Source organism: Petaurus breviceps, unplaced genomic scaffold (assembly GCF_028583685.1).
Source record: "Petaurus breviceps papuanus isolate PSGF00001 unplaced genomic scaffold, PetGlider_PUasm1.0 175, whole genome shotgun sequence".
Lineage (NCBI taxonomy): Eukaryota > Metazoa > Chordata > Mammalia > Diprotodontia > Petauridae > Petaurus > Petaurus breviceps.
In genome coordinates this window covers 48,716,867-48,739,985 of record NW_027185764.1, presented here as the reverse complement: position 1 = coordinate 48,739,985, position 23,119 = coordinate 48,716,867, and the positions used below count along the sequence as shown (strand labels likewise).

At 39.3% G+C, this 23,119-nt stretch overlaps 1 protein-coding gene across 1 annotated transcript in view; it reads left to right on the top strand.

Moving 5' to 3' along the window:
• Window positions 1-6,301: 6,301 nt before the first annotated feature.
• Window positions 6,302-23,119, top strand: part of ARB2A (ARB2 cotranscriptional regulator A) — a 527,996-nt gene continuing 511,178 nt past the window's right edge. The window contains exon 1 of the mRNA XM_069085441.1: window positions 6,302-6,861. The gene's annotated coding sequence lies outside the window, so the exon portion shown is untranslated. The remainder of the gene's footprint in view (window positions 6,862-23,119) is intronic.

Below are 23,119 nucleotides of genomic sequence, written 5' to 3'. Positions count from 1 at the left end.
TCCATGTCAGACTCAGAGATGATGGCTAAGGTAGTTGTGGTGGTCTAACTTACCTGGTGTATGCTACCTCCTGTCTCTCCCTTGAAGTGTTTTGCTACTTCAACTAGGCTCGTTTTCTTTCCCAGTGTGTGGCAGTTGGTTGGCAGGTGAAGGGAATAATTAGCTCCTTCTTCACAGGAATGACTGTTTTGGGGAGTACTAAGGTTTAAAGCAGTACTTGTTGGGAAGGACAGTAGGTCTACAGTTTGGAATGGTTGCCTCAGGTCTAGCCAATAGTGGTCATCTAGTACCTAGAACTAGGCAATGGGGGTATGGAAACAGTTCTCCAAGGCCTATTCCTACTGACCTGCTGGGCAACTATTAGCATGAGGGATGCCATCAGAATGGAAGGGAGGGGGATATTCCATGATATCCTTAGAGGTCAGCTCCTTCTAGTGTTCTATGGGTGAGAGCAGGCTGGGTCTAGAAGAAGCAAGATCTCTGGTTCTCTGCTGTGGCACCTGCTTCATAGGATGGGGTTGACATGGATAATGTCATAAATGTAACATTACTAGAGTCCTTGCACATAGGCTGTGTTAGTATTTTTTCCCCCAGAAGATAATGAAACAATATCAGGAGCTTAATTGTTATGGAGGATTCTAAAGGTTAAACCACTGATAGAGCTTCCTGGTAGTTACTATTTTTTTACTTAGGTCAAAGAAAAAAATCTAGTGCAGTGGTAATCAGAGGCCCCTCATGCTTGACACATGCTTTTGAACAGGCATGCTACCAGAGCACATGCAGAGAGAAGGGAGCTGCATCCATTTGAATTAATGTTGTAAACTTGCTGAATATCCTTTCCATGCTATTGCTAAATGCACATCTCCTTTTGTAAAATGTTAACCATGTAACGTTCCATTCCAATTTAAAATCTGAATCCACAGACCACCCTGAGTTAGGCCTAGTTCAGAACATTTAACACTTAGTTGGAAAAATACTCTTGTAATTGACCTCATTGCTGAAGTAGGGGAAGGGCAATTAAGAGGAAGGGAACACTTAGGAGATCAGATGCTCAAGCAGGGAAGCTGTGTACTCTATGGCTACCATGCTTCTGGCCACATACACTGAGTCCTCTCAGTGGGAAAGGGATGGGCCACGGAAAATAAACTGTGGACAACTAGCAACACTAGATGTGAAGGTGTTCAAAAAGGAAATGAGCCCTGAAGACAGTAAATATAGTACAATATTGATGCTGAATTAGCATAACTTTATATTTGGGAGATTATGCTCTCCAATGAAGTCTCTGATCCTCTTTGAAGACTTAATTTTAAGATTAAGAATTCTACTGGATAGACTACTTGAGCTTTTTTATATGACATTGAGGACACTATTAAGAATTATGCCACGTAGACTTTGTTGAGACTCCTTAATGTAAGGCAGTGAGGGAGGCACTTAAAAAACAATGTTTGAGCCTTTTTAGGATTCCAGACTTTTTCAGACTTGGGAATGTGGACAAATGTGTTAAAAACACCCTAACTGATTTGCTGAAGTTAGCAAGCATTTAAGTGGACAGCATATAAACAGGTGAGCCTTTGAAACCTTGAACCATGTTTGGGGCTCAGCATTGAAAGACTTGGTGCTTTGAGACGATGCAATGAACACTGGGTTGTCCCTCAATTCTCTCCCGGAGTCCCACTGCAGTGGGAGGCTAGGTCAGTTTAAATGGACAGTTTCCACTGTGTCCTTGAAGAATGTATGAAATATAACTTTCTCTGGGACTTCCTACATTCAGGCAGCCAACAGAAATGGTGACTGACCACACATGAAGCTAGAGCTCACTACTGGCCAGATTAATTTCTTTTCTGAGCAGAAGTTAGCACATAGAGGTTCTGAGAGGGATTTTCCTAACTTTGGCAGTAGGTTGTATTGAAGAGACTGGGAGTTCCTGGATTCCTTAGTCAGAGCTAACTTAGGCAGTCTGGAGGATTTTCTGTATCATAGAGGATGACCATTAATGAAAGGAACTCCAAGCTATGGATTGACTGGTCAGAACTCTTTAGAGTTTCCTGAGCTATCCCATGTGGCCATTTCTGACCTAACCAATATGATGGAACTTCCAGGGTCTGTAAGGCCCTGATTTGAAGGATACAGAAGCAGGAAGGGTGGCAGCAAGGCAGCTCAGGTCCTGGTAGTAAGGGCAGTAAAATTATGATACCAGCAGAGTTAGAACTTTTGTATGTAACCTTTTGCTTACTTTAATCTAGAATTTCATAGGCCCTTCCACATTGTTGCCAGTACAATATGAAGTAGTAGATGCTAACTTTTTCTCAGGGAAGGCCTAAAGAACAAAGCAGAATTGTTGGGAAGAGATGAGATTGTTTCTGTGTAACTATCCAGCTCCTATGAAAAGGCACTTTTTCAATTGAGGCTTCTAAAGGGTCAAAGATTTGACATTTCTCTGCTCCCCCTCCCCTTTTTTTTCCTTCATTTAAAAAAAATCTTTGGAGGGGGGAAGGCAAGGCAATTGGGGTTCAGAGACCTGCCCAAGGTCACACAACTAGTGTGTGAAGTGTCTGAGGCCGTATTTGAACTCAGGTCCTCCTGATTCCAGGGCTGGTGCTCTATTCACTGTGCCACATAGCTGCCCCTCTCTGCTCCCTCTTAATGGGCTCTCAGAGAAGGGGTGGTCCTGCCAGGTGGGCTAGGAGAAACTGAATGGGTGTTAGCACACACTGAGTCTCCATATTGAACTGGGCAGTGAGAGAGGCTGCAAGCACCACAATGATCTCTTAGCTACCTCACTGGAGATAACTGACCACTGGTGAGAACTGATAGCTATAAGAGCTATCACCTATGCTCTCCATGTTACAACTTTTCACAAGGAGACCTGTTGTGAACTGCAAATATTTGGCATCACTCATATCTGAATGATCTGGTATGTGGTCATTCCAAAGGGAGGTGAAATCCAGAATTTTTCATTTTTATTATGCTCCATGTTCTACCGTGTTTCCCCGATAATAAGACACTGTCTTATTAATTTTTTTGGACAGAAAGACACCAGAGGGCTTATTTTCAGGGGAGGGCTTATTTTAATGAACATTGACAGCAATTTTAATAAACAGGTAAATGTGAACAAAAAAATGTACCTTTCTTCAATAAGCAAATCACTGGGGAAGAACAGGATGACGCGCTCACTGCTGCAGCTCTGATTGGATGCAGCTCGGAGCGCAGCGTGCGTTTCACGGGGGGGGGGTGCATACAGAGGGTACCGTAATGTAGCGTGTAGTGCAGGGAATCACCTTCACTACAGTAGCAATCTCAATAGGGCTTATTTTCGGGGGAGGGCTTATTTTCGAGGAATCTTACACAGTAAGGAGAGGGCTTATTTTCGGGCTAGGTCTTACTATCGGGGAAACACGGTATCTTATAGGCTAGGCTAGTCTTCCAAGGTAATAAAATAATCCTTGAGATTTAATAGATCCAGGGACTAAGACTGTAACTGTTGATAATAATATTCTGGTTGAGTAAAGTCAAGCCAGGACATGAGGAGTCCAGAGGCTTCTTAGTTTTGACAAATTCTTCTGATCAGACACCACCACAGCAAATGAAGAGTGGTGGTGCTGGGTTCAAAGGAATCAATGCTGTAGCCTTGCTGAATATAATATCCATATTATTAAATAATCTCATTTTGTTAAATAGCCAATGAGTGCTCGTTTTGTTCAAATATGAGTCACCAGACCATCTTGAGTCAGGTCTGGTGAAGAACAGATGGATATGAAAGGGGGGGTTTAGTAGCCAGGGAAAAGAGCCCTGGCCTTGGAAGCTTATGGCTCAGAATCTCAGGGACTCTGGGTAGAACTCTAAGGTAGCACATTTGCAGGCTTCTTACAGTAGCAATAATGATATGATTATCAGCCAACCTGAGGAAGAGGTGAGAAAGGCTTGGGAACATGCATGGCAGCAGGGTAGGTAGTTCTGGTGGTCAAGGCAAGATTCTGTAGAGTCCTAGGGTTGATTATGGGAGTGAGGCATGTTATAGCACTCACTCTCTGAACACCAACCAGCCATCTCTGCCCAAGGATGGAGCTGATTATCTTTTCTCACCTTCGTAGCATGTATAGCAGCATATATGCTAAATTTAGAATGATACAGGGAAGACTGTGTAATGATGACATACACATTTATCAAATATTCCATATTTTTTCCTTTTATATTGCAAGTTTCCCCTCCCGCCAAAAAAACCCAAACAAACCCCAAGCTTTTTCCCTGCTTTGGGCCAGGGTTTCAAGTGTCCTGGGAGGACAGCAGATTTAAAAGGGGAAGGATAGAATGGCAGATGAACAGTTACTTCATTGGACCAGAATGGTTTTTTGTTTTCATAAATAGTACCTATTTATTAAGCACCTACTACGTTCCAGGTGCTATACTAAGTGTTGGACATACAAAGAAAGGCAAAAGACAGTTTCTGATCTCAAGGAGCATATAGTCTAAATTTTGTGTAGGAAAGTATAGAAAATGCAGGTGATAGTCTTTTTCTTGATCTGCTCAGAGCACATCTGGAATGTCATATTCAGTTGGACACCACACTTGGGGGAACAATAATTGGAGACCATCCAAAGGAACCCATAATGGTAAAGGACCTTGATATCACGCCATGTGAGGATGGACTGAAATATCTGGAGAAATTTAGTCCAGAGGAAAAAAACAACTTACATAATAGCTATGATGCAATAGAAAGAATGCCAGATTTGGAGTTAAAGAGAACCTGTGCTCCATTGTTGGGAAATACTTTACTGCCACTGTATACTAGCATGACCTCAAGCAAGTCACTTTAACTGAACCCGGATTTCCTTAATATGCATAATGATAGAGCAGAACTAGATCACCCCAAAGATTCCTTCTAACTCTAAATTTATGATCCTATGAATAAATGAGATGTATGTGAAAGTATTTGAAAAGTTGTCAAGTGGAAAAGGGATTTAAACTTATAGGGTCATAAATTTAGGGATGTAAAGAACCTTTGGAGTCATCTACTTCAATAAAAATTAAAGTAGTTTTATAATTGAGAAAACTGAGCCCCAGAAAGGTTTAGGTGATTTGCCCAAGGTCACAGAGTGAGGAAGGAGGATTTTGAATTCTGACTCCAAATCCAGCACTCCTTTCACTGTACCAGGTTGACTACTTACATTTGACCCCACTTCTAACATAGTACTGGGTGGAAGTTGTAGAGGTAGACTTAGGAAAAACTTTCTAAAATAACTATCAAAAAAGGGAAATGGAAGTAGGGAGCTTTATCTCATTTGGGGACTATGAGCAAAGACCCCTTGCTGGATGTATGAGTCAGACTATAGTCTCTAAGATCTCTTCTCACTCTGAATGATTCTGTAATTGGGAGGATGCAGTTCAGGTATTAAGGTCATGCTAATAAGAAATGCATTTTAACGTTGGCCCAATTAATTTCCCTTTGCAGAATAAAAGCTCTTTGAAGGCATAGAGTTCATACTTGCCTTTGTATCACCTACAAACATCAAGCACAGTATCTTGCAAACACTTGACAGTTAATTTAAAAAAAATTGGAAATCGTCTACCATATAACTCTTAATTTTTACAAATTAAATTTTTAAAAAGTGTCCACCAAATTACATCCAGTAAATAGGTCTAGGAATGGAAGGGGCAGCTAGGCGGGTCAGTGGATAGAATGCACAGCTATAAGTAGGGAATTCTTATCCTCCCTGGAGTTCAAATATGGCAATCCTATGATTTAACTTGAATAAGGACTTCCCGGTGGGAAAGTTTCCTCTACCAATACGGCTCATTAGCAGCTTCTTTGCAACTGACTCATCCAAGGTTACATAGCCAATGTATCTCAGGACTTGAACCCGGGTAGCTGACTAGTAGCCAACCGGTCTCTTCAGAAATTGTTCTAATTAGGAAATATTTCTCGTGTGACAATTTTCATAAATACAAATTAACATATTAAGAAGTGTGGTAAAATTGTTAAGTGGGAAGAATCAAGGCTAGGCATCGGAAGAACTCGATTATCTGTTGAAATGAATTCCTTCTCAATCGGTTCAAGATGGCTTCAGTTCACTGCATTTCCAGATCCGCAGCTCTGTTTCTGAAGAACCAGACTGAAGGTGGAAGAGCCTTTAAAAGATAACTAGCCCCAGGATCGTAGATTTAGAAGTGAAGGGGCTTTGGGTCATGTGGGCCACCAATGTACAGACGGGACAACTAAGGCCGAAGTGAGGAACCACTGGATTACTGCGCTCGTGCTGAAACTCGCAGCGGACAGGATTCGAACCCGGGTCTCCTCTCCCGTCTTGGGGCACGGAGCGTCCTCCCCGCACCCAGGAGGATGATTTCGGGGAGCCGGAGAGCAGGTTTCTGGACGGCGGGCAGGAGGCGGCTACAACGAGCCGGGGGCACCTCTCCCCGCGCTTCCAGCCGCGGATGTCTGCGCTGAAGGAAACCCCGGCCGCCCTCTCCCGGCTCGGGACCGGACCAACTCCCTCCGGAAGCAGGGCGATCGTCTGAGGCCTCCGGGAGGCCCACCCTCTCCCCTCCCGGGGGACCAAGGCTGAGGCTGCTGCTGCGTTCCGACCCTTCAGAGAAACGCAGCTTGGGGCCCGCGGCCGGCGCAAGAAGACCTAGGTGAGTCCCAAATTCCCGAGCTCAGCGCGTGCGCATGCACCGCCAAGAACCCTGACATAGGCCGCCGCTACGCGCACGCGCGCTGTCCGCTTCCGGGTTGGCGGCCGTAAACCCGATGACGTCAGATGCTCGCCGAGGACCCCGGAAGTGCAACTTGAACTCGGCAGTGGCGCCGCATCCGGGGAGCTGAGATCACAACAAGCGCACGAGTGAGTCCGGCCGGAGATGGTGAGGCGCCCCGCCCCCTGACCCTCCCCTTCCCCGACCTCCTTGGGACGCCCCCTCCCCCCACGCCTTGTTCGTCCCCGCCTCCCGGGTCCCCCGGGCAGAGTCTAGCCCAGGTAGGTGCCGCGGCGCGGCGACCGCTGTTCCGGGGGCCGGGCCGGGTTCTTGCCGTCCCCGGGCTCGGGGCGCGGGGGGGGGACGGAGGAGGCGGGGTGATGGGGGAGGGGCCCCGAGCTCTCGGGATCGCTCCCAGCAGGGCTTCCGAGTGACAGCCCCGGGAACGCGCGAACACGCCCCCGAGGCCACCTCGGGAGTGCTGCGGGCGCCGACGCCGGGGGCGCACTGACGACCTAGGCGCCCGGTTTTGGGATGTCATTTTGTGTCCCCTTGGAAACGACCCCGGGAAGGCGGGGAGACTTGGTGCTGAAGCCTGAGTGCGCCCAGGTCCAGGAAGGGACCCTGAAACTTCTTCGAGCGATCCAGGAGGGAGCCTGCTTAGAGGGGTGCTTCCACCTTAACGTGCTGGTTCTCTTTTTTGTGGGGAGAGAGGACGGAGCACGAATTTGTGAGTTCTTGGCATGAGGAACTCTTCCTGTAAGGAAACATCTACCCATGCACATCAACAACTTTGAGACATTTTATAGATCTTGGAGTCCGAGAGGTTAAATGACTTGTCCAGGGTCACAAAGCCAGTTTTTGTCAGAGGCAAGACTTGAACCCAGGTCTTCTTGGTTCTGAGATGGATCAGCACGCTACTTCATCAGGAATGCTCAAACTTTTTGGTTTCAGAGCTCCTTTACACTCTTAAAAATTATTGAGGATCCCCCTTTTGAGTTTTGACCTCAAAGACTCCCGAAAGGAGGAACCACACTTTGAGAACTTTTTTTTTTTTGCTTTTTGGAAGAAGGCAGGGTAATTGGGGTTAAGTGATTTGCCCAAGGTCACACAGCTAGTAAGTGTTAAGTGTCTGAGCCGAATTTGAACTCAGATCCTCCTGACTCCAGAATGGTGCTCTATTCACTGCGCCACCTCAAGGTGGGCTGTATTTATTCATTTTTGCCATAATGGGAATTAAAGCATCTTATCATTATGAAATAATATTTTGACCTCAGGACCCCCTGAAAGGTTCTGGGGGTGCACTTTGAGAAACTCTTTTACACTCTTGGAAGCTATTGAGGATCCCTTCTATGTAGGCTATGATTATCAGTTTTTGACATATCAGAAATTAAGACATCTTATTAGAAAACTAGTTTTGATTTCAAGTAGGTCTGGAGAACCAGCCTTGACAACCACTGTAATACACCATGCTGCCTTCTAGTTTAAAGATGAGTGGGTTTTGTAGTAAATTTTATACCTTAATATCGTAATCGCCTTAGTTGAACTTATTTTCAGAAGTAGCTCTTGAATTGTGGGAGCCCAGGACTTGGGAGCCACAAGAGTTGCTTCAGATTATCTGTATGACAGGGCGAGTTACCTAACCTCTCAGGACTCCCTACAACTCTCTGACAATAAATGTGAAGCTTGCATCCTCAAATAGAATCCCTAATTCCGATGATGAAGACACAGATCTGGTTAAATTTAAAAAAAAAGTTATCCCTGGGGCTGATGCGCTTCTCACTGAGGAGCTCCTACTGCCTCTATTTCTTCATCTGTGAAATAGGAATAACAACACTTGTCATTGCCTACCTCATGGAGTTGTTTTGAAGAAAGTATGTTTTAAGATAGAAATCACTAGATAAATTACCTATTATTACTACTATTTTATTTTGAAATGGGTTTGGGATACTATTCTCCTTTCCAGTTAGAAAATGATATTCAGAATATTTTCTCAAGGCATGTCTGGTTGGCATTTCTTCACCATAAGGCTGGGGAGGTAGATAGTGACAGTATTACTGACAAACAGTGCTGTTTGTTAATTTTCCCTGAGTGTTTTGAAAAAGTCTGTGGGGAAAATTGTGTTGTTTCAGGTCAACCAGCTTTCTGCTACAGTTCATCAAATAATTAATAGTTGGTATTTCTGTAAGTTTACAAAGTACCTTCCATACTTTATCTCATTTTATCTTCATAATAGCCTTGTAAGATAGATATATAAATTATAACCTCATTTTACATGAAGTTTAGAGAGGTTTTTGTGTTTTGCTCATTACATGTAGTTAGTAGGCATCAAAATCAGGATTTGAACTCAGGTTTGTCCTCATTCCAAGTCCATTTCAGTCACCACTATACCACTTTGCTTTTCAAAATAAGCATATTTTTCTCTTTATGATAGGCAATTATGATTGCCATAATTATTCCAAAGCAGTTTCAAAGAAATGGTAACATTGTGAGTCATCCAGGAATGAAAATTGTTAACATCAGAAAGGGGCACTGGGATACTTTGTGACTTGCTTATTTCAGTGGCATATCTCTGTGGCTGTGATTTATAACCTGATACTCAATATAAAGTAAAACAACTATGACCCAAGCTGGGAGTTCAAGCAAGTTGGATTTGAATAAGCCCTTTAAGGCTTATTTATTTTTTTGTCTTTGTATCCCCAGTGCCTACTATTGGGCTTTGCACATATAAGTAGTAGGTGCTTAATTAACGTTTATTAAATTGAAGTTCATAGGGGATCATACAGACCAGAACTGCAAAACTTTGAGGTTGATGGTGGTGGCAGTACTGGCAAACTCTGGAGTGATACTAGGAGGAAAACTTGGTCTGTGTATATCTCTATCTATTTATTGGTGGCAGCATATAGTAAGTCAACAACAGGCTTTTCCAGTTTTTAGTGGTGACATTGACATGAAACTTGGATGAAAGAACTAGATGAATGATTCTTCAGGTCCAATAAAACATTATTTTGAATTTAATGGGATAAGAAGCAACTTGTTTCATAGATTCCAGAGCTGGAAGGGACCCAGTGATCATCTCTAGTCCAACTTTCCTATTTGGAGACCTAGAAATGTTAAATGACTTGCCCAGGTATGCAGAGGCAAGTAAATGGCAAAGGTGACATCTGATGATTTTTCCATTTTGCTGCCATCTTTTCTGTAGCTCACTTTTTCTAGCTTGTCTCCACCTCAGTGAAGGAATGAATGAACCAGTACAAATGTTTTTAGTTAGAGTTGTGCAACTGCTTTCTCTGGTTTTAGAACCACATGGAATATATAGAATAGCCATAGGTAGCTAAGCAGCAAGTGATATGTGTACCCTCTTGCAAAATGTATCTATTTAGTCAATCCTTTTCAGAGATACCTGTAAATAGGTATCAATTGTAGAAAGTCATAGTTTGTCCTCTCTTCTTCTGGTACTGTTTTGTTCTATTTGTACTATTTCATAAGGATTTTTCAAGATTTCTCCATATTCTTCATATGTGATAGTTTTGATTATATTATAGAATTCCATTACATTGATGTTCCACAATTTATTTAGCAGTTCCACTGTTTTTGTACATTTAAATTGCTTCCTGGTTTTTTTTTTTTAACTGCGAGTAATACTTGCTATGAAAATCCTTGAATGTGTAGCACTGTTTTTGTTTTCAGGAACATTCCCAACCATGGGATTGTTGGGTCTAAAAGAATATTCTTTTTGTGACTTTATTGCATGCTGCCCTATTGCTCTCCAAAGTACTGTACAAGTTTTCATTTTCATCATTAATGTATGTATATACCTGTTTTATAACAACCCTTCCAGCACTGGGTTTCATTGTTTTTGGTTATTTTTTCCAATTTGATAGGTGTTCTTTAAATTTAAAATAACCAGTGGCCAGTCACCATGCTTTTGTTTGCTTTTTTGCTTCCACAATATATGAGGTGAGTTGGGTCACAGCTGCTTTTACCTCAGGAATAGAGCAGATTTACATTCTACAAAAAAAGCCATCAAAAAAGCAAGTGCTATCTGTCAGTTACTCTACTGGGGATATAGATACAAATACAAAAAAAAAAAAGAGAAAAAATTCTTACTCTTAAAGAGTTTGCATTCTATTTCAGGAAACAACATGAACATATGTAGGTATATACTAAAGAAATGCAAAATAACTTACTAGGTAGTTAAAGAGGTAGGGTGTTAGCAGTTGGGGGAAACAGGAGAGGCCTTTTTGTGGAAAATGATTCTTAAGTATATCTTGAATAATGATGGGGATTCTTTGAGGTGAGGAAGGAGTTCATTCCAGGCATGAGGGGATGGCCAGTGCAAAGGAAGAGATATGGGAGATGGAGTGTCATTTGTGAAGAACTTGCAGAAGGACAGTTTGGCCCTAATATAGTACAAACAAGAGGTGAGGAGTTCCTATAAAGGAATGGTAGCTCTCTGAGTGAGAAGTAGATGTAACGAGAAATGTTGAGATGATGAAAACGCCAAGAAAGTTGGTTGGTGCTGTACTTTGTTGAACAATGTGGATCTGAGTGTGTATAAACATTGGATTGAATTTAAATTATTCTTATTCACTGATATCAGGGTACAAATGAACTTAGGCTATTATGCAAATTTTAAAATACCTAGCCTTTTTTTGATAATTAATAACAGTCAGCTTTCAAATGTCTGTGGTAATGAAGACCTGCAGTAGTTTGGATAATCTTTAAATCTCTTAGAATTGCCTTTGGAAGGTGATTTTGTACTAGTATTTGGAAGCGTGTGCTATTTGGGAACCTTATTATTCCTCTGTGTCTTCCTAAGTCAGTTTGTAAGAGAAACTGTCCAGAAGAGACTTCAGGCAGTTGTGGTATTTATCAATGCACAGAAAGCATCTGCCTTGGGTACCAGGCTCTCTTTTTTCTCTCAGGGACAAAGTGGACTGGGCAACCTAGTACAGAGGTCAGCCAGAAATCTGAGGACTTTTATAACCTCCTCACCTTTCCTTTCTTGGCACCTGGTTATTAGGATAGATTTTATTTAAAGTGCATACTTGTTGTTTGATATAACCTAAATACCTATTATTTACAACTTAGATTGAGGTGTAAATTTCATTTCCATTAGACCATGTAATCTAATATTTTAAGTTTTGTTTGACTAATATAAGCCCATTCTTTTATTTTACAGAAATAATTCACTTTAGTTAAATTGTGAAGTCAACACAATTTTTCTTTTCCTTTTCCCCACTTGATGTCTCCATTTTGGTGCCTATTCTAGTGTTCTTTTTGACCCTCTTTTCCTCTTTCTTCCTCACTTTTCTCAACAAAATTTTATTCTTTGCTTTTTTTCTGGAAACATTCTTTGCTCTCTGTTAGATTGCTGATTTGCTGAACTAACTTGTGCTGATGAGTTTGATTGTTGCAAGTTGGTGGATTATACTGGAACTTTATGCTGGGAAAAACAAAACAAAACACTGAATTCCTAATTAGAAGATTTCTATTCCTCATTACTTATGTAACCTTAGGCAAGCCCTTTAATTTTTTGGGCCTCAGTTTCTCCATATATTAAAATGAAGATTAGATGATTTCTGTGGTCTCTTCTAAACCTATGACTTTGTGTTATAATTAACACATAACATTTTCACTATCATGAAAATCCAAGCTAAATATTCTATATTAAAATACAACTTAAACTTTTAAAACTTTATTATTTATTAGGAATAGGACCTATTCTTTTTTTCTTTAATGGATTTGTGATCTCATAAATATGGATGGATTATGGCCAGGTCATAGAACAAAACTTTGTTATTTTACTTCATACCCTCCTTTTACAGATAAGGAAACTAAGGTGCAGAGAGATGAGATATTAAGTGACTTGCACAAGGTCACACAGATAAATAGTAGTTAAGTGGCAGGGTTAGAATTCCACCCAGGTAATTTTTTCATTTTATGGGACTCTTCTACCATAAAACATCAATATGATTCTCCCTTACTATGCTAGAGGCCTTTGTTCTAGTTGTTTTGGCATTATATAGGTATTAGTGCAATAATTAGGCTATTCATTCATTATTAGTTATTATTGCTAATTCCTGGACCATTTACTTTGATTGGTTTGTTTATGAGTCATCATTGCTACTGTACTTCAAGCCTCTTTATATCTATGGTATCCATTGTTCACCTTCAATACTAGTTCTTTGGAAATTGCAATTTCCATGATTTACAGCCTTATCCCCAGGAAACTATTGCTTTTTAAAAATGGGTTTTGCCGCTACTACCTCCTCCCAAACCCAGACATTCAAGTGATCTTATTTAAGTAAAACAACCTTATTTATTGTCAGTATTTTTCTTCAACAAGAAGCATGTATATTTATTTTAACAAAACAACCATATGTGTGTGAATTTTTAATTGTTTTAATTATGAATATGAAATGTATTTTTTCCTGTCTGGTCAGCTTAAAATATTGGGTTATACAAGGATTATTTTTTTTATTGTCTTTCTCGTTTATTCATAGTCTCTCAAAAGAATACTTTATTATTTCCAAAAGATTTGTTACTTTTCAATGTATTTTTTAACACAGGGGTTTTTAACTTTTTAAAAACATATTTTGGTAACTATATTTCAGTGCAATTTGTTTTCTTTGTAATCCTATTTGTTTTATACATTTAAAAACATTCTGAGAAGAGGTCCATAGGTTTGATTAGACTGCCAAGTCCATGACACACAAATTGTTAAGAATTTTTGGTGAAGCAAGAAAACATGCTTTGTACACACATGTAAGAAGCTTTTTCTGTTAAAGTATGGGTAATCATCTCACTATTTCCTTCAGTAGTTTGACAATCCAGTCAGTCACCAAGCATTTACTAAGTACCTGCTGTGTGCCAGGCCCAGTGCCAAGTGCTAACCTTGCTATTAAGGATCTTACATTTTTGCTGAGTAACCAACATGAAAGTCTCTAGGCATATTCAAGATTCCTAGGAAGTAGATACAAGGTAACCTTACAGGGGAAGACACTAGCAACCATTCCCTGTGAAGGTTGTATTTGAACTGAATTTTGACAGAAACCTGTAATTCTTTTTTTTTTTTTAAGCAATGGGGGTTAAGTAACTTGCTCAAGGTTACATGGCCAGTTATTTCTGGGTTTGGTGCTGAGTGTCTGAGCCTGGGATTCGATCTCCAGGTCATCCCAACACTGGAGCCAGTGCTCTTACTCGCTGTGCTACCTGGCCGCTCCTGAAACCTGTAATTCTGAGAGACAAAGAGAATGGATGGGAAGGTATTCCAGGTCTGCGTTGACAACCATTGCAAAGCATTGAATTAGGAGGTGGAGTGTCATGTAGAAGTATAGCAAGTGGGCTGCATCATAGAGTTTATGGAGAAGATTGAAGGATAAAAAAAGTGGAAAGATCGGAAGGGTCCTGGTTGTGATGAGCTTTAAATGGCAAACAGAGGCATTTATATTTGATCCTAGAAGGCAGAGGGAGCCATTGGAATTTATTGAGGAGATAGATGACCTGGTCAGAGCTGTGCTTTAAGACAGTCATTTTGGTAGCTGTGTGGAATATTGGTTGGTGTAGAGAGATATTTGAGACATGGATATAGAGTAGGAAACTATTTAAGTATTCCAAATGAGAGGGAATGTGAATAAATGAATGAATAAAAAGCATTTATTAAATGCTTACTATGTACAAAACATTGTCAAAGGACTTGGGATGCAAATAGTATGATAGTCTCAAGGAACTCATTCCAATGGGGAAGACACTACATATGGAAAGTTTCATCTCTAAGTCCGTTGGAAAAGTCCCATGGTCTTTAAGGTACAGTGGCAAAGCAGGTGGTAATAACACTTAAAAATGTCATTAAGTGGAGAGAAAGGGGTTTATATGGGAGATAATGTAGAGATAGAAAAAACAAGATTTGGCAGTTCTTGGGATATGTGGGGTAAGAATGAAGCATTGAGGATATCAGTAACTAAAGACTGATAGTAGTAGGAAATTCTGATGAAGTGTAAGTTTGGGGGTAAAATAATGAGTTCTGTTTTAGACATAGTGAGTTTGAGATGCCTACAGAACAGACAGTTTGAAATATCTAATAAAGACAGTTGGTGATGTGAGACTGGAGCTCTGGAGAGAGACCAAGGTTGGATATATTGATCTGAGAGCCAGCTGCATAGAGATGATAATTGGAATGGGAACCTATGAGGTCATTAAGTAGGTTAATGTTGGGATGAAAGAGAAGAGGGTCCAGGACAGAGTCTTAGGGTATGCTTATAATTAGTGGGTTTGGCTTGGAGATTGAAAAAGAGGAAGAAAACCATGAGTGTTCACAGTCACAAAAACCCATAGAAATAAGGGTATCCAGAAGGAGGTCAGCAGTATCAAAAAGGTCAGCAATATACAGAAAGTTCAAGAAGGATGAGAACTCAGAAAAAGTCTTTAGGTTTGACAATTAAAAGACAGTTGGTAACTTTGGAGAAAGTATGTTAAGTGATGATGTCAAAATCCATATTTCAGATAGGTTTAGAAAACCAGTGAGAGAAGTGGAGACATGGAATATATATATGGCTTTTTCAAAGTGTTTAGTCAAGAGGAGAGGTAAAGGAAGATTGATAGCAGAGATGATGGGATTTAGTGAGGTTTTTTTTTTTTTAAGAATGGGAGAGACTTAGATATGCTAATAGGCTGAAGACAAGGAACCTGCAAGTATAGAAAGTTTGAAAAAGAGAGAGAATAGATGGGGTGTGAGGATGAAAGTGAAGGCTTTCTGGTGGAGTACATGAGATCAGGGGATAAATGTCAATGGGTTAATGTCAGAGAAGATAGCCCCCTCTTCATTAGAGATGAGTAAAGGAGGAGATGACACTGGGATAAGGGAAGTGGGAGCTTGAAATGAATGACTGGTGTGATTTTGTTACTAATAGGACTTTCTTTTAAAAAAATTAGCAATTTTTTTTTCTCTCTTTAGCCTTGAAATTTCTGATACTTTTGGGGTGGTGATTGTCATTTGACCTTGGTGCTAGATTTCTAACATAATGGCAATAAAATTAACTGGATATGATCCAAGTCTTGTTTTGACCTATTTATAATTACAGAATGTTAGACTGAGAAGGAATGTTAAGAGATCATCTTGTTAAAACCTTTCATTTTATAGATGAAGAAAATAAGGTCTAGAGGTTAAGTGACTTGTCCAAGGTAAGATAGTCAATTAGTTGTAGAGGTAGGTTTAGAGTCCTGTCTACTAGTGAAATCCTTTTTCCACTATACATTTAAAAATTTTCTGAAAAGATTGTGTGCACGTGTGTGTTTCTCTAGTGCTATATACTTAGAGAGTATCATTATTCTATGATATCTTTGAAGTTTACTACATTTTAAAGTTCTATTTAATGGATTGGTATAATTTGTTCAAAAGCATTTTAGGCAGAAGGCAAGGAACTGGAAGATACAGAAAGACTGAAAATGAGGGAGAGAAGAGAGATAAATAGAATCAGATTTAAGTTAAATCCATTTTGAAAATTACTTTTTGTTTATGTTGTTGATTATGACCATTAATCACTTTTTCAAATATTTTTAGTCTGTGACACTTCCTGGTGTCCGAGATCAAATGAGATAATATATAAAGTGCTATAGAAATGTTAGTTATGATGATGATGATGATGATTCTCATAACATGGACCTTTTATTTCTGTTCTCATTGAGATTTATCTTTCCTTTAGCTTCCTCTAAGGGGGTTCTGGTAATTAACATTCCCAAACCTTTTATTTTTAAAATTTTCTATGCTAGCTTTCCAGTGGTCTTTCATCATCACTGAGACTGCTTATTTTTTCCTTTTTGTTCTGCACAGTGCCCTTTGGATACATTCTTGATATATCTTTCTCACAATGTAGTAACTTTAGAGACAAAAGGGACATGGACTTTTAGAAATGATGAAACTCAGACCCTGAGAAAATCAAAGGTTTGCTTGAGGAAACAGGATTCTGTGATCCTGTGGAAGGGAAATTAGAAATCATCTAGTTGAGTTACCCCATTTTACAACTGAGAAAACTGAAGCCCAGAAAGGCTGTGACTTGCTCTAGATCTGACAAGTATCATTTTGGGGATTCAAATATAGGTCTTCTGACTTCAAATCATTCTCCTTTCCTTTTAGGATTTTGCTCCCACATGCCTGGAATGCTTTCCCTCCTCATCTCCACCTCATTGACTGTCTTTTCTTCCATCATAATTGATCTTCTACAATGCAGCCTTTTTTGGTCTGCCTAGCTTCTCCCCAAATTACGTGTATCTCTTTTGTCTCTATTTCTGTGTATGCTTCTATATGTCTATGTTATCTTTCCCATTAGAATGTAAGCACTTGGAAAGCAAGGTCTGTTTCACTTTTGCTCTTGGTGATTAATAAATGCTTATTGATTGATTAATTGATTACATTTATCTGGTGAAGTAGATAGAACTTTGGACTTTGAGTCAAGAAGACCTGAATTTGAATGTCACCTCATATCTTTATTAGCTATATGACCTTGAGCAGGTCACTAAGAAAAGGGGAAAAAAAAAGACAGAACTCATTTTCTTTGCTCCAAACCCTTTTTTCTTCCAAACTTCCCTATTGCTGTTGTGGACACAACAGTCAACCAGGCTCCTAATCAACCAGAGTTACAACTTTGTTGTCATTTTTAGCTCATTCACACTCACTCTACATATCCAGCCTAGTTACCAAATCCTGTCACTTTTTTACTGTCACAGAATGTCTTGTGTATGTCCCCATTCTCTTCTTCACAGCTACCATCCTAATGCAGGCCCTCATCACCTCTCTGCTGAACTATTTCAGTAGTCTTCTGGTTTGTCTCCCTGCCTCAAGTCTCTCCCAACTCCAGACCGTCTTACACGTAGCTGTCAAAGTGATTTTTCTAAAGTGTAGGTCTGACCATATCACTTTTACCCAATAAACTCCATTGGTTCCCTGCCACTTCTAGAATCAATTATAAAGTCTTATGTACTATTACTGGGTGAAATCAGCTTGATTTTTTTTTAGTTTATTGATTCTTAGTAGCCAGGGAATAGAAAAGAAAGAAAATCAGATGGTAAAAATTGTCTAAGCTTGAATATGATCTCCTGGACTTTGGCCCCCTTGGGAACTAGTTATTCTTAATTCTCTCTATTCCTTTCTATTTTTCCTTCCTTTTTCAGCCTTAGCTACTCTAACCATAGCCATACTGTCATATTATATACAATATCTTGTATATAATATATTGTGTCAGTAAGAATTTATTACTATGTGCCAGGCACTGTGCTAAGTGTTGGGTATACAAAGAATCCTTCCTATAGAAGGGATTTTGTCTGGGATTTGAAGGAAGCCAGGAGGTGGAAGTAAGGAGGGAGGGAATTCCAGGCATGGTGAGATGAATTTAGGGCAAAATTTGTGTGGTATTCACTGGTGTGAACATCATGTGGCTAAGTAAATTCGCTTATTGAAGGACATTAGGGGGATAAATCAAGAGGACTGACCTTCAGATTTAGGAGAGTATGAAGGATTGGGGATTATTTAATGAATGAGACACCAGAATGGTGTATACCGGTACAACAGTAGGTAAAGGGAAGAGGAAGTTCAGAAGTATGGGGAAGTACATAAGTTTGAAGTGTTTGGATTTCGTAAATTAGGAATGAATTTAAAAAAAATTTTTTAAAAATAAATAATTTATCATTAAAATTCTTTTTAATAATGAGCTCCGTAGTCCACTTAAAATGTAAAAATTCACTTAAACCTTTTTAGATACACATCTTCTTATATAAAACATGATGCAGTGTTTAAAATTACTATCCTCATTTATCAAAATACTAACAAAAGACTAATCTTTTTAATAGCCTCTTTTAAAATTTGTTGTTGGCGTTCTTTAGTAGATTCCTTACTGTATATGATGGGTCTATATATGATTGAATAGCATTTTATTTGGCAGATATCCTGTTCTTCATCCATTAAGTTTATTTTAGATTTTATGCTATGGTTTTTTATTTATCTTCTGAATAGCAAATTTTTTATATGCATAAAAGGGATCACTGGCAGTAGTGTCATTTACTTATATATCACCTACAACAATGGTGTCCATTAAAAAGCACACCAGTTTTATTGCTCAGTCTTTAAAAACATTCTTCTTTCATCCCTCTGGTTGTACCCAGGTCATAAGACATATTATCAGTATTGTTTACAAAATAATCTTCCAGTCCACACTGGTCATCTCCAGGATAGTTAAAATAATTCCCTTTTTAAATGTAAACCCTTGCCTCCTAAAATAAAGTTATATCACCTGATATAGTAAAATCACAAATCCTTAAAGTATTACATTATTCTCTTCAGATGTGTTAATATATTTGCTGATATAAAATTGTAGTTTTGCAACAAGAAAGAAAGCAGGGAACTATAAAGGATCCAGAATTAAGCTAAGAGTAGGGTCTTCGTCTTTTACAATCACATCTATTTATACTCAATAGTAAAAACATTTGGGAAGATCAGACTCATAGGGCTGGAAGTCTTTATCTAGTGAATCCTTCCATATATCAAGTATTCCATTTTCCCTGTTCCTTGCAATTTTACACTTAAGAATGAAACTTGGCTTGAATGAAGTTTTTAAACAATTCCAAATGTAACAACATCCTTTCCCTTTTAAAAATAGTCAATACTTTAAGTGATCTGGATTTTGGAGCTGACGGCTTAAACTCAAGAATGCTTTCTGATCTAATCGGTGAACAAACAAGTATGCTGGCATGTTTTGAAAAAGGGCTATTCATAAGAAAATAAATAACTCTGGCATACAGTAAAATCTGAAATAAATTCAGTGGATGAATAATATGGTCAGATGAGGTACTGTCTATCAGTAGGGAAGTACTACATACTGTGAATGGATCCATTAAAAAAAAGTCAGCAATAAGTATGAAAAGGCATACATACATTTTAAGACTCCCCCCCCCCCCCCCCATGGTATCCTTCTTTATTTGAAGAGTTTATTATTTACATTTGTTCAGAAAGAGGATTTCTGATTGCTAGATACTACATTTGAATGATCTCTATCATAGTGTAGAGTCTAGTTTAGAAAACTATTGTTGTTTGTCCTCTGTACTATAAGAGAACCAATAGCATCATGATTTTGGAGTCATGGTACAGTGTATTTGATTATAGGTGATCAGTCCAATACAAGCTTGGAAGTTTCTGCCACAGGTTGGGCACAAATAGTTCCTTTGAACATCTGTGATGGAGATGTCTCCAGATTTTCGTGTCTCAGACTTGAGAAACAGTTTCTTGGTCATGTTTTAAAAATTAAAGCCCTCTTGATTAAGTTATCACAATTCTAAATAGATGTTTAAAATATTAAGCCTAAAGCTACACAACAAAACACTGAAAGATCTGAAGAATTTTGGTCTTTTGTGTAGTCCAGTACTTCATTTGAAGTTTATCTAAATATCAACCTTACTCAGTTTTAGAGCTAGAATGGGCCTTAGAAATCTAGGCCAGTCCTTTCTTTTTTCCACACAAGGGAACAAACTTCTGTCAAAATCTTGTTCTTGATTCCTTATCCATTATTTACTATAATACTGCTCAGTTACTTCAATCAAAGTATTTGGAATTAGCATAATAAGACAGAGATGGCATATAAAGAAAAATGAATGTCTTGTTTGAATCAACCCTTCCTTGCTACTAATTGACAAAAAAGTAGTAATAGAAAAAATACAAAAATCAATGTTATTACCCATGGTTTTTTTGTTTTATGATAAAATGTAGTTATTTTCTATGCTTTCCCCACCACCTTCATCTATCACAGCCAGTTTTGTGACCCGATAACTATTGTTACCTTCCATTTGCTGACCCTACTAACATGAATATATAAAGTTGTTCGCCATCAAACTAAGTTTCATAAGCAATTGATTGTTGAAAGAGCAAAGGAACAGTATATAAAACTGAATGGGGAAAAAGGAGGTAGCATTGAAAAAACTTGAATTAAAGAATGCATTTGGGTTGTTTATTTCTGTACCTTCCTCTGTTCCTGCTATACTTATATTTCCCTATGTATGCTTAAAACCTACTGACCCCTTTTTTTATTCAGGTATATACCTCAATTTCTTTATGTGTGTTTCTACACACATATACATACACACTCTGTTTTATGACTTTGTTCATTCTGTTTTTCCCTCCTAGCTACTTTTTTAAGACATATATGGGAAGTTCTCAGATTATTCCTTGTCTGCACTGATCTTTCTCCTAAGTATCAATTGAGAGCCTCAAAGCCACAGGCCTAATTTCCAAAATTAAAAAAAAAAAGCCCCAAACCAAAGAACAAAAGGTTGGGTGAGCTTTCATATGCTTACCAGTTTACTACTAAGGCTCTTGAAGAAACTCGGCTCATAGAACATAGGCCTTATGAAGGGCTAGGTTGCTGATCTGGCATGATCCATTAATTCAGGCTTTCATCGTTTTTCATTTGGAATATTGCAATAGTCTTCTAAACGGACTTCCTTCTTCAAGTCTCTCCCCACACAGCTACTAAAGTAATTTTCCTCCCTTCTCAAACTCCAGTGGTTCCCTAATACTATTAGGATAAGTGTAAGCTCTTCTGTTTGGTGTTTTAAATTTCTTTGCAGCACAACTCCTTCTTGTCTTATCCTCTTATACATTATTCCTCCATAGTTCAGCTACATACATACCTTTTGTCACAGACATCCCTCTCTATGTACTGCCTGGCCCCCAGAATTGGACTGTTCCCCCTCTTCACTTTAGGCCCTTAGAATCTTTGTATGAGTCACACTTCAAGTGCCTCTTCCTACAGGAGGCTTTGCTGCTTCTCCTCTAAGGCCACCTTTTATCTCCTCACTCTGTATCTTATATGTACCTATTTATTTATGTCTCTCCTGTTAGAATTAGCTACTATCCTCAGAAGATTTGATGGCACACTCACCATTGATGTGACAAAGATGTGAAGAGGGCACTAGTTTTGAGGAAGAAATTAAAATTCTGTTCTTGATATATTGAACTTGGAGCTATGACATTATCTGTAAGTTTTTGTGTCCTTTAGGTCCCTGGAAATCCTGGTATTAGAATTGAGGAGTTACTGAAACTCGGGAGACAGGCTAGGACTGGAGATATTAATTTGAAGAGGCAACCAAAAAATGATAGTTGATGGGAGAGCTGAGAGAGTTAGGATGGATCTAAGCAAGTTGTTGAGGAATCCCGGGCAGGGGTGGAGAACCCACTACCTTGGTGCTTTAGGTCCTCAAGTTTGGTTTTTTGACAGTCACAGTTTTATAGAACAAATCCTTTTTATTAAGGAGATTTGTTCTGTGAAGTTTGGATTCTGTCAAAGGGCTGCACTTGAGGACCTAGAGGGCCACTTGTGGCCTCAAGGCTGCAGGTTCCCCACCCCTGCCCCAGGGTATTGAGAATGTCTGTAAAAAACTTTCCCTCTTTTAAAATATCTTCTAGGGGTGGCTAGGTGGCATGGTGAATAGAGCACCAGCTGTGGAGTCAGGAGGACCTGGGTTCAGATCCAGCCTCAGACACTTAATAGATACACACACACACACACACACAGACACAAAGTAGCTGTGTGACCTTGGGCAAGTCACTTAACTCCAATTGCCCTCCAAAAAGCAAAAAAAAAAAAAAATCTTCTAAGATATTTCTTTATCCACTTGCTTTTTCTTGTGTGGGTAGATAGGCCCAATTTAATAAAAATACATTTTTTGGGATATATTTTGTCTTGATGTTGCAGTTATTTTCAACCTTTGCCCTCAGTTGAACCCTTGAGTGATAGAAGTGCGATTAAGCAAACATGTGCGATTAAGCAAACATGTCCGATATAGTGACTGAATCTGACAGTTTCAGTAATATTCTACAGTAGTCCTCTCCCTCTCTATTGCAAGGGCCAGCGTCTCTCATTGCATCTTGAGTCATCTCCAGTCATCCTGATGAATATCTGGTCTCTGGATCTAGATGACTCTGGAGGAGAAAGTGAGGCTGGTGACTTTGCACAGCCCTTCCTCACTCAAATCAAAGTCAACTGCAAGTCATGTCATAATTTCCCTGATGCCATGACCCTCTTCAAAAATGAAGGACAAACACAACCTGTGAGTAGACCGAGCTGCCTAAATGGGGACCCAGCTAGTTGGGTAACTAAGCTGGTCCACTCCTCCTCCCTCTCCTCTCCAAAGGGCGGTAAAATTTGATGAACAGAAACTGCCCACTTAATTTGGGGTTTACTGGAGAGATTCCTTTCTTTCTTTCTCTCTTCCTTCCTTCCTTCCTTCCTTCCTTTCTTTCTTTCTTTCTTTCTTTCTTTCTTTCTTTCTTTCTTTCTTTCTTTCTTTCTTTTTCTTTCTTTTCTTTCTTCCTTCCTTCCTTTATTTCTCTCTCTTTCTCTCTCTCTTTCCTTCTTTCTTTCTTTCTTTCTTTCTTTCT